The following is a 13,773-nucleotide window of genomic DNA, read 5'->3' on the forward strand; positions in this document are numbered from 1 at the left end:
GAGCAGCTGATAGAGTCTTGCAAGGAGGACCTTGCAAGAGAGTTCGAGATGAAGTACATGGGCCTCATGCACTACTTTCTAGGCATGGAAGTGTGGCAGAAAGATGGGGAAGTATTTGTGTCTCAAGGAAAGTATGCCAATGAGATACTCAGGCGCTTTCACATGGAGAAGTGCAAATCCATGCAGACTCCTCTAGCTGGGAACTGGAGGAAGGAGGATGTTACTTCAAGTGAGGTAGTAGCTGCTACTGTTTATCGGCAGCTGGTGGGTTCACTCATGTATTTGGTGAACACACGACCCGACTTATGCTTTGCGGTGAACCAGCTGAGTCAAGCTATGGTTCAGCCTACCAAATTGTTTGGGAAGGCAGTGAAGCATGTGTTGAGATATCTCAAAGGCACTACACAGTACGAATTATGGTATAGACGAACAGAGGGAGTGAAGCTGCAAGGCTTCATAGATGTGGATTGGGCAGGTAGCCCATCAGACCGGAAGAGCACTTCTGGAGGAATCTTCAACCTTGGTTCAGCTATATTTTCTTGGTATAGCAGGAAATAGAGATCAGTTGCACTTAGCTCAGCAAAGGCTGAATACATGGCTGCAAGTCAGATAGCATGTGAGGCCATTTGGATGCAAAAGATTCTAGTGGGATTGTTTGGTCAGATGATGGATCCTACGGTGATATATTGTGATAATCTAAGTTGCTTAAAACTCTCTGAGAATCCAGTGTTTCATGACAGGTCCAAGCATATAGATATTCGTTACCATCATCTACGGGACTGTGTGGTCAATAGGATCATGATGTTGCAGTATGTTTCGACCGAGGAGCAGGATGCAGATATTTTGACAAAGGCATTGTCAAAATGCAAGTTCGAGTTCCACAAAGATGGGATCGGGGTTGCTGATAATCCCTTTCTTGTTGAGAGAGAGTGTTGAGATTTGCAACAAGAAATGCTAAAAATAGCACTGCTATAAATAGTCTGGCTATAAATAGTAGTTCAACCATTGGAGATCTTAGCAACAATGGGTGAAAAGTGAAAGTGCTAAAAATAGCTTTTCTAAAAATAGCATTTTGGGATCCCTTCTTATTTTAGTTAGTTCTTGGACTAAACATAGGAAGTAAAATTCGAATTTGATATCAACAATAGTTTGGAAATTAATTAATTAATTCATCTTGAGTTAATTAGTTAAGTAAAATCAAACTTGAAGTCTATGTGAGTACATGCAACAGTTTCTCCTTTGATTGAGGAATTTAACCTTCAGTTAAAGAGATAAGGACGAGTTGTAATATTGAGTTGTAATTAGTTGACTTAGTTTAACTTAGTCAAGTCCAGTTAGATTAATTTAACAGTTTGTTAAATTGATTGGAGTTCAGTTATTTAATGCTTGCATGCATGTAACTATTGTAATTCAGATAACTGAAGATTCACTCATGGATAACTCATGCATGTCAGTTCAGTCGGAGACCCAGTTGAGATCAGATGGAGGGACAGTGTACTATCAGTTGCTAGGATATTCCTTGGTGAATATTCCTTGCATGCAGAAGGAAGATTATTCCTTATGGATTGCGTAGTTGGACCTGAGGTTATAGTGAGTGTGATGAGGCCAATTCACACATGTGATATCATTGGACCCCAATCAAAACTACGCAAGGAAATAGGAGGCTTGGAGGGCTTGAGGAAGATATATTCTATGTCTGTTGAGTCTGTGAGCCGTATTGTTTGAGTGCAGAGAGATCGGGATAGCTTGAGAGATAATTCTTTTTGTAACTTGAACAAGATTTCCACTTGTATGATAATACAGAGTTGGGGTTTTAGGCTGGTGTTTCCCCCAATGATATATCTTCTATGTTATGGTTGATTACTTCTCATTCTCAGTTATATCTGTTCATGCTTGATGATGTTCATATCTGTTTAATCTTCCACAAATTTTATGGTAGAAGTAGATCAAGTATTATGCTTTAGGACATTGCATATATCAGGTTGATCTACAAGTGAAAATTCTTCAAGAACCAAGGTATATCTTTGAGATATATGGCGATCGAGTTGATATTACGAATGGGGCTCCTGCACCAAACGGTCTGAGGTCTAATTGGGAATTCACATCAGTTGAAAGATTTCCAGCACCGTCAACAGGGTTTCATATCAAAAAGCTTCTAGCCTCATTCCAACTAGACTTTTTGGCCAAAAGATAATGGAAAAACTACATGATAAAAAAAAGGGCTAGAGAATTGTAAATAGATAGCCAAATGATACCAAAAAGTCCAAGAACCTGGAAGCAACCAACGTTCATCCTTAATCAGGAAGTTGGACCAGAGGTTGGTTGTTTTGTCCATTACTTGGAGACAAAGGTGGACTTAAATCATAATGAACATGTTCTTCCAGATGATCTAATATGCCTTCCAATTGCTTGATTCTCTTCTAAATCCTCTTTTGGTAGCGAAAAAGAGAGGCTAACAAGTCCATCATACGCCATTGGTTTTGTTGGAGGTAATTTGTGAATCCATTACCTTGTTCCTAACCTCATGCTTGTCCCGACTAAGATATTCTAGAAGCAATGTGATTTGCCGGAGGCATTCATCCATATAATAAAAACAATGTAAACTTTGAAACGAGAACTGATACAGTTACCGATTTCGTAGAGATAGCGAAAAAGTGACCCGATTTTGAAAAGGGGCGATGCACAAAACACATATTTTTTTTAAAGCATAGTTTTTGGCACTTTAATTTTTTTTATGTACATTACGTTTTAGAATGTTAGTGATTTGCATATTGATCTTAAAAGTTGATGATTCTGCATCATGTCATTTTTTTAGAAGACCTATTTTTTTACTTTAAATTTATTCTAGTGTCACCCATTATGATTTTCAACCCTAGAACAACAAAATTTATTTATTAATACTTATTTATTAATTCAAAAAAATATTATTTTCCAACCAGAATCAACTAATCTCAATCCCTAATGTTTTAGTTTATATCAAAACCCTTAATATCCAAACTATTATCATTATATTTTAAGTGATACCGAAGTTGTTAATCCACTTTATTAATTCCTCATTTAAAAATCCAAGAGTTAAAATTATTAAATAGTAACTTCATTAACATTAATAGGGAATCAAATAACATGATACTTTTTTTAACATTAATAGGGAATCAAATAAATCTACATGCATGATTTTGGAGTGGTTATAGTTATAATAATTGCAATATAACAAGATCAAAGATTTTCTCGTTTACGTTGGTCGATTCCCGGAATCGCCCGACTGCCAATATATTTTAAATGTAGGAATTTTAATTTGAATCTAATTCCTCTAAATTCTGACAAAGTATCATTTATTCTAGTGTCACCCATTATGATTTTCAACTATAGAACAACAAACTTTATTTATTAATACTTATATATTAATTTAAAAAATATTATTTTCCAACCAGAGTCAACTAATCTCAATCCCTAATGTTTTAGGTTAAATCAAAACCCTTAATGTCCGAACTAGTATCATTATATTTTAAGTGATACCAAAGTTGTTAATCCATTTTATTAATTCCTCATTTAAAAATCCAAGAGTTAAAATGATAAGATAGTAACTTGAGTAACATTAACATGGAATCAAATAACATGACACTTTTTTAACATTAATAGGGAATCAAATAAATCTACATGCATCATTTTGGAGTGGTTACAGTTATAATAATTGCAACATAACAAGATCAAAGCTTTTCTCGTTTACGTTGGGTGATTCCCGGAATCGCCCGGCTGCCAATATATTTTAAATTTAGGAATTTTAATTTGAATGTAATTCCTCTAAATTCCGGCAAAGTATCATTTATTCTAGTGTCACCCATTATGATTTTCAACCATAGAACAACAAACTTTATATATATATATATATATATATATATATATATATATATATATATATATATATATATATATATATATAAACTAAGACATTCAATTTTAAAAAATATACACATAATGTTAATATTTTTAAGTATTTTTCATGAAATATGTTATGAGCGTTATATAATAATAATAATAATTTTAATTTTTTAATTTGAATCAAAATTATATTTATATTTTTATAGGGTAGTGTGAGTCTTTTTTTTTTCTTTTTTAAATAAAAATTATTTTTTTTTAACAATCTTAAAAAAAAAAATCGAAATTTTAAATTTTAAATTTTAAATTTGGTTTTACTGACATTTTTTAAAAATGTTGAAAATTGACACTTAAAAGAAGGCATCATTCCACTATCAATACTTTTCATTTTCAAGGTGTTTTTTGCACAATTTTTCCACAAAAAAAACGTTTTCACTACCATTTTTAAAACATGTTCAAAATTGACCCTAAAAGAAAAAACCATCGTCCCAATATACACACTTTTCGTTTTTAGCACTGTTTTTCATTTTTTTTGGGGGTTTTTGGGCCAGAGTTCTCGTTTTGAGTTTATAGTACCTGTTTCAAAGTTTACATTGTTTAAAAGGGGGGAGGAAGTTCAATTCTACTAGGAGAATGAGTTGGTTGAAAATCTACTTCTTCCCCTAGGTCACGATTGTCCAAAAGATGAACTGCCCTGTGGCTTATGGCCTTAAACCCTGATGGATGTGGCCATGTTTTCACTGCATAGGGTTTAAATAGGCAAGTTTACACCAACAAATAGAGGTTCTTTACAGAGAAATCCAACCCCACTGTAACCCTCAAATTACCTTAGCACCCTTTACCCCAACACGACCAAGGAAATGCAGACAATAGTAAAACCTAGTGACTCATAATTTACTTCCCATGACCAATAACCAAGTGCCTTCCCTGAAGTGAACCTCATGTTCTCTACACGCGAGCTGCACCATATGTACTGCCACCCTCCACAACCGAACCACTCCATAAAACACACCCTCAACCATAAATTCAATGTCCATAAACCAAAACATTAGAGAGTAGAGGGCTTGTTTCCATCTACCCTCCAAAACTCTTAGCTTCCTATCAGCAGAATTGATTGTGGATGCCCAAGGAAATCCAACAGACTAGACTGAAGTGTATGCACACCAACATAAAGAACAAATATAAACCAACCTTAACACTAGGCTTAAGGAACTTACTAGAAGACAAGATCTGAATGTGTTCTAGAATTGATTCGCTCTTCTTTCCTAGCCTTGCGAATATCACACCAACTAGGCCACGAAAAATGCAACAGGTAGACTGTGGAAGCCACCTGAAGCCTAAATCCTACACTCACTTACATTGAGTCACCACACTGAATTTTGATAAGTCATCAGAGCTAGCTATAGATCCTTCAAAACTCATTTCTTCTTGAAGGGAAGTGAATGGAACAACCAAAATGTCACCTTGTGAATTCAAGCACACAAGTACTTCCACAACCTCTAGTCCCATAACCTCATGCAACCAATAGTGAACTAACGAAATCACTCTACCAAATATAACCCTCGCCATCTCTAGAGCCTACTATGCACACTTTCCATTGAAGGTGTGCATGACACATCATAAACTGTGTTGTGTCGGAAAGGATGTTGAGGCCCACATAGAGCCTTCATTTCCATCAATTGTCACCCCCATCGGGGATTAAAATGTGATCTTGAATAATTGATATTTTATATTATTTTGCAAGCAAAAGGTTACTATGATCCACTATGATATTCAAGAATCACACTTGTTTTATGTCTCATGGATTTGAGTTATCCCAACTTGATAGGAACTCAATTATGTGATTCCCCAAGGTTTAAGTGACGAGATTGAAAAGTGTATAGAGTCTTACTTGAAATGTGGTCTAAGCAAAAGACAAATTATTTCTCCTACTTTAATCATTATTTTTATTTTATTTATTTATTTATTTTCTAGAGGAATTGACAACTAGCCCGAGCTCATACTCGTGTGACACGGGATTGATTTCAGTTGTTGACACTAAACATATAGGTGAATCCATGCACGCCCCTATAGACAACCTAAAAGGCATTTAGGGGGAATTTGAACCTCGAACCACACATTTCACAAAGACTTCATATCACGATGATCGCCAATTGAGTTGTCCCCCTGGGTGCCCTAGTTTAATCAATACTATTTATAATATATTTACATATACAAATTATCATAAAAACGATTACCATTTTAATGATATAAATAAATTATAATTTTTTTCCCAATTTTTTCTTTAAAAAGTCTCAAATTTTTTTCATAAATTAACAATTTTATATAATAAAATGAATTGATTATTCCATTGATTGGAACTTTATAGCTCAATATTAGGGAGATGTTGTAGTGGAGGGTTATATCAATGAGGTGTTAGATCTAAAACCATCATAGATCCATCTTAACTCTAAAACTACCAAGCGCTAACAAGGATCAAATCTCTCAAGATGCAAACATCCTTTTCAGTGCAAAACTTGAGGAAATGTTTACACCTCAAGAGATTTGATCCCTCTCGACACTTCATAGATTTGGATTTAAGATGGATTTATGTCACTTTTTTATAATATTACTTATATTACGTATAAATTTATCATTTATACATGTAAAATTATTCTTGATTTTTAATTTCTATTAAAACCCTTGTAATACATGTAGCTACATATATATGGGCATGATATTTTTCTTTAACAGATATATATATATATATATATATATATATATATATATATATATATATATATATATATATATATAATGTGATATGCCTAGCATAAATTATATGTACATATATAGACATATTTTTGTAAGTATTAAGTTTTTATCTAATTATTAACTAAATTTAAATATAAAGTTTGAAATACAATGATTACAAATATGAATCATCATTATTTTAATTTATAACTTATAGAGTAAGATATACATATATCCAACTTTATTAAAACCCTCATAATATAAATAGTTTATTATTCTCCTCGATGCTCTCGGGGTTGGGCTTCGTTAATGAGTCGTCGAGAAGTGATCCCTTCAGGAGGATTTGCCCAGAATAATGTTTCCATGGATGTAGCAACACTGATCTCTGAATTCAGTGAACTACATAAAAAAAAATATAAATAGTTTGTATTTTTTATCTATTTTCCTTTTCGCAACTTTAGAATTAGGAAATTACATAGATAACAACCGCATGCTTGATGTCTTTTGCCAAAATGGGGATTAGAAGAGAAACACATAAAATCTTATGCTCATTCCCCATATGAGAATTTAGTTATACTACTCATCCATACAAGAGCAGGGATAGATTAATGATCCCCTAAAGCCTAGATAATACAAACTATGCATATTAAAAAATCTATAATTCCCGACAGAAAACATTGATCATGCACCTTTTTCAGAAACTAACATCACCCAGAGGAATTGGACACCTTGACATGATCAGTACTAGTGTTTGGGTCTACTAGATTGTAAGATTTTTTACAATTGAGGTGCACTTCTAGGTGAGGTAGATGAGAGCTCATGCTCAACATGTGATGTGTAAGTTCTAGACTTCTTGAAGGATTCTCTCAAGCATAGAAGCCATTTGAGAACTCTCCTCACCTCCAAGTTGCATTTTTTCCAATCAAGGTCTTGGTGTGCCAATAAAGTTGAATTTCTTGTGTATAATAATTTCTTCTTCCTCTTCTATGACCCACATCAGGTATCCGACCCATAGTGGTTACATTGACTTCCAAATTAGATATTGAACGATTTTGTTACATAATTTATTCTTCAAAAGAGAAAAATTTTCCTTGATATAGGAGGGCTTACTTGAGTGAAATCTCCTGCCTGCTTTCCTGGCTTGAGCAGTTGCACGAGATTCTGCCTCCATGGATATGGAGGTCCCCTTTTCTCCTTGGTTTCCATCTCCTATTCTAGTCCTCAATTTGTATCTAGGTTTTGGTGCTTGGGTGACACAAGGAACTAGGAAGGAGTCTTACCATCTCAGAGTAGCTCGAAATTTCTCCCAAATACTGCAATCGATCAATACCATTCAATGGCATTGAATTTTTTCTAACAATTCCCTATCTACCAAAGTTAGATTGGAGGCTTTATATGGGACTTGGGCATGATATAATAACCAAACATAATGAAAACCCACCCCCAAGAATAGAATTCAATCTCATTAAAGTCATTTAATGATGATTTAGAATAGGATGAACTCTCACCCATAGAAGAAATTTATAAGAAATCACCCTAAAAGCAACATGTGGTGAGCCCTAATGGGAAGGGGAAAATAGGGGGGATTCCCACAAACAAAAATCTAGAAAGAAACGAACCTCTAGACCACATCCAAATAGGTGAAATGTAAAATGCATGATAGAGAAAATGGTGGCTCTAGAAGCTTACCATTGTGGTCACTTGTCCAGGATTTGTTGCGAGCTCCAAAATAACTTCATTGAAATAAGAGCACCATCGTCGAGAGCTACAATATTGTATGAGGTTCACTTTTAAGGGACCTATAATTCCCTTACCCAAAAGTCTCCAAAACAAGCGAAAGGAGTGGGTCATCTGAGCAGGGATGTACTGATTTTCTTTCTTGTACCTAAGCATATCAGTAGTTCCTAACTTTTCCTATCATTTCTCTCGTTTTCTAATAGCCTCACCATAACTATACTCAACTGTAAAATATCCTTGACACACACGACAAAGGTATCATGAAGCTACATTGCAATTTACACAAGATGGCAAGTGGTTCCCCTGTCTCACATGTTTAAGGCTTCGGGAGGCGGAAGTACCATCGCCCTTACATCAATACTAGCTTTGTGCATAGTGCTAACCCCCTTCAAGGAATGATAATATGTATAGTTACATGCATACGATTATGGCATTTTTATTTAACATGTTTTATAAATATATATGTGTGTGTGTGTGTGTGTGTGTGTGTGGAGAGAGAGTGTATGTCTTTACATGTTTATTATTTAAATTCAAACACAAATTTTTGAAATAGTATGGTTATGAATATAAATCATCATTATTTAAATTTCTTTTGATGTAATACACATATTATGAATTTATTTCAAAGAAATTGTTTTTAACTTTATTAATACTAGCACAACTATATAAATTAAATGGTTGGTAAATGAAGATAAGCATCAATACATAGTAGGTATCAAGACACTTACTACATGATACGTCTCACATTGTCAAAATTGGAAAGAAAAAAAAGGTCACGCCAATTAATTTAATTATAACTTTATTATTATTGTTATTATTTATAAAAATAAGCTTATGGGGCTTTGTATTAATGGTGAATAGGTGTAGTATTAAGGAATTCATTGTGAAAAGGTCACTAATTCAAATCCTAAACCTCCTAGGTTAGACGAATATATATATATATATATATCCCAGACTGAAGTGCAATTTTCTTTGCGTCGATTCCCATTTACCCTCCACTCTCTGGAGGATGGGCTGAAATATCTAGGCTTCAAGCTAAAACCCCAGGGATACAGAATAGCAGATTGGACCTGGCTCATCTCAAAGGTTGAGAAACGTTTGAACATATGGTACCATAGATACCTCTCTCGAGCAGGCAGGCTTATCCTCATTAAAGCAGTCCTGGAAGTGACCCCTGTTTGTTGGATGACTTTGGCATGGATCCCTAGGGGAATTCTTGCTAGATTACAAAATATTTGCAGTAGATTTCTATGGAAAGGTAACAAACAGGGAAGTCTCTTTGCCTAGGTAAAATGGGATACTATTGCAAGGCCCAAGCAATGGGGGGTTGGGGCATAAAAAAACTGGACATCTTCGCCAAAGCACTGGCTGAAAAACTAGGTTGGCAACTAATTACGTCTCAAAGTATCTAGACAAAGGTCGCTCATGCAAAGTACATCTCCCCTTTAAATATGACAGATTGGATCCGGCAGGACCATCGGAACACCAACAACATCTCCATAATATGGAAGGCAGTGTTAAACTCTATCTCCCTCATTCGAGAAGGTCTAACATCGAGGATTCATGAGGTTAATGCAGTTCGTATCGGTGTTGATCCTTAGATAGGTTGCGGGAATGCTCATAGGCTACCAGCTGAAGTGATTGGTCTTTTAACTAATCAAGGCTACACTCATCTCAGTCATATAGCTGATCCAATAAACACTTCTCTTTTTCAGCAGGCCTGGAAATCGGCCCTAGACATTCATCTTCCGACACAATGGCATCAGGCTTGGCATGATTTTACAGAGGCTCTTACTCAAGCACATGTTCGGATATTAGAGGGAGAGGATGAAATAATGTGGGCTTATGCAAAAAATGGGAGATATTCGCCAAAGGATGGGTATCTGAAGCTTATGGACTATGAAAAACTAGATCATATTGAGCCTTGGTAGAAATCTCTCTAGAAACTAAAAGCTGCTCCTAGAACGCGCTTGCTCATGTGGTCCATACTTTTCAACAAAATCCCGACAGGTCTAAACTTGATGAAGCGATCCTTTCACGATCCTTTTTGGTGTCATCTTTGCAGAAGCAATGAGGAAAGTACTAAGCACCTCTTCCTTGACTACCCTATCATCACAGATCAATGGAACATCATCTCTGCACACTACCCCTCACTTCAAACCTGGAGAGGAAGAAACTTATCTGAGGCTTGGATCAACTGGCTCAGCGGACATAGGGGAAAGGACAGGAATATGTCGTTACTGATGTGTTGGGCCTTCTGGACAGCTAGGAACCAAGCTATTTTTGACCTCAAAGAACCCCACTAGCTCTCTATTAGATCCAGAGTGATAGCAGATTTTGATCTATTACCTGATGAAAAATCTAACCCTCCCTCAAGGAACATTCAACCTAATCATATTGATAAATCAATCCCTTGGGCTTATTTTGATGGATCAGCCCAAGCGGAGGGCTGTGGGTGGGGGGGTGGGGAATTCTATTCCTAAGCGAATCTCATTGCTACAATATCCAAATGACTCTGGGAAGAGGCACGGCCAAACACCTCCTCCATTTTTCTCTCGAAAAACATTGCACTCGTCTCCAACTGTTTGGGCATTCCAAACTAGTTTGCAATTGGTTAAATAGATCATCTCATTGCTCTGCATTCTCTTTTAGGCACATTTTGGCTGAGGCTCACAAACTTATATCATCCTTTGATACTTTTGTCTGTCATCACATTTTCAGGGAGCACAACATAGGGGCAGACTTCCTATCAAAGGAGGTAGCGCACCGGCAGGAAGAGGACTAGTTAATTCAAGAAGAAATTGATGGAACTTTCCATTAGTATTATCACAAACCTTTCATAGATCTTCACATGCCACGGGGGATATAAGCACACTGTTTATATTTTTTGTCTTTCTAGTAATATGTATGTTGTTTTAATTTGAACATATAGTCCTGCAAGTACTCTTTCCATAGAGACAGTTTACTCTTTTGAAGGTTTATAGCTATAACTGTTATGTGACAGTTCAATTTTGAGATTTTCAAATGTACTCCCTTCGCGAAGAATCTAGAATTTTTGTCTTTGTTAAACAAATGGTGAGGCCAACCGGCCTCAATATGCATATGCTGCAGCTTCTACAGAATGTAATTTCTCATCATTAATAGAAATTACGACTTTTGCGAAGGGAAATATATATATATATATATATATATATATATATATATATATATATATATATATATATATATATATATATACTAGTTAAACATGTATACATTTAAAAAAACAGGTAACTAGCCCAGATAAATCTTAACTTGAGATATATGAAGCACCAAGATGGATCAAATCTCTTAAGGTGAAAACCTCTTTTTTGAGCACAAAACTAGAAGAAAGTTTTGCACCTTGAGAGATTTGATCCCTTTTGGTGCTTGATAGATCCAAAGTTAAGATGGATCTAGACTTGTGTGTGTGTGTGTGTAATAATTCCATTATAAAAACCATGAGTTGTCAAAACTTGGATCCTAGAAACTACCAATGGTAAATTGCCTCTACAACCTCAATTTTACCGGAGCTACCATAACAATATTTATAAGCATTAGTTTTTTTATAATTTTATCACTTTAATTTTGTTTCAAATAATTTTATTTTTATTTTTATTTGGCCTAGTCAAAATTTTTGCATAATAAGAATACAATACAACATCTCTTCCATACTAAGTTGGAGAGCGTCTCTAGGCACAACAAGAAATACATAGTAAAGCAACAATAAACAATAAGAAGTTAATGACACTTGTGGACATGACATTTTTTTAATTAAATTGAAAATCAAAAGGGGGATAACTACCTTTGAGATCAATCTCAACTCTCTATTCTAACTATTACTAAAAATATTTTGTGGATATTCCGTCGAGGTTAAATTCCTACCATCCACCTAATAATTATTAATGATTAAATTAAAATTTTGGAAGTTTTATTTCAAAATAGACAAGTTTATCCACATAGAAAAACAAAATTGCAATATTTGTAACCATTATATTTTAGAACTTCAAGCTTAAATTTAGTTAATAAACTTATAAAAAATAAATACTTACAATAATATCTCTCTCTATATATACACAAATTATGCTATGCATATCACACTAAAAAGTTATGAAACATGTCAAAGAAAAATGCCATGTACATATGTATGTAGTTTTATGATTATGAGGTGTTTAATAAAATTAAAAATAAGAATTCATGACTTACAAAGTGTCAAAAGGGATCAAATCCCTTAAGGTATAAACCTTTTCTTGATTGTGTATCCAAAAATAGGTTTGCATATTAAGAGATTTAATTTCTATCGAGGCTTAATAGATATAGAATTAATATAAATCTATGTCGTTTATAAAATTATACTATTCATTTAACTATCAAAAGAAAAAAAACTTCATAGTAATTCCCATCAAATTATAAATTGGATTTACATTTAAATATATAATTGAGACAAAAAAATCATTTAATTTAGATTCATTTAATTCAACATGTAGTTTTCATTTTGCATTGTTTTGTCAATTTCATTTAAGTGCCAAAAAAATTACCTTTCATGTCACTTCCAAATCAAACTATAAGTTGGACTTAAATTTGAATGCATAGTTTAGATAGAGAATGATCTAATTAAACATCTCAGCTTTTTAGCTTTTTTTGGCAACATGTGCTTATCAAATATCATTTCTATGAACTCATATATGCATGCATGCAACTATGCATAGTTGAGAAGATATATATATATATATATATATATATATATATATAGCCTTGAGGATTAGCTTAATTGGTCAAGTCCCTATCGTTAAGGCGTCTTATCTATTGAGAGGTCATGGATTTAATTCTCTTGACACTCTCAGGGTAAGGCTTCATGGTTAAGCCATCAGGAAGTGATCCCTTCTAGTGGATATGCTTGGTACAAATATTCCATGGACATAGCGGTCACTGGTCTCAAGGGTCCGTAAACCATATTTATATATATATATTATAAACATATTATATATCAAAGTGGAGTATACAATATATGATGTGCTCAATTAAGTATTGGCATAATATATAAATATTATTAATATCAATGTTTACATCATGTGTTTACAAATAATTTTACTGTTGACTTACCTTATGATCAATTATCTTTACAAGTAAGTACAACGCATTTAATTGTGTTTTTCTTAATATTTTATTTTATTTTTATTTTTAATGTAGATATATTGACATCTTAAAGATCTTATTATCAATCATCATGCATTTATACAACTCTTCATTGGTCATCTACACATAACATACTAGATATCATATTTTATCAAGAATATTATTGGGGACAAACGTGGTTGATCCTTGCTCCCCACACTATTTGGGGTCTTCATTTATAAGCTAGAGTCCTTCTTACATGATCACATCCAAGATGGATATGGATTCCTTGTA

The sequence above is a fragment of the Pinus tabuliformis genome, chromosome X (assembly GCF_031772625.1).
Source record: "Pinus tabuliformis cultivar Carrire ecotype Pingquan chromosome X, CPIR1, whole genome shotgun sequence".
Taxonomy (NCBI): domain Eukaryota; kingdom Viridiplantae; phylum Streptophyta; class Pinopsida; order Pinales; family Pinaceae; genus Pinus; species Pinus tabuliformis.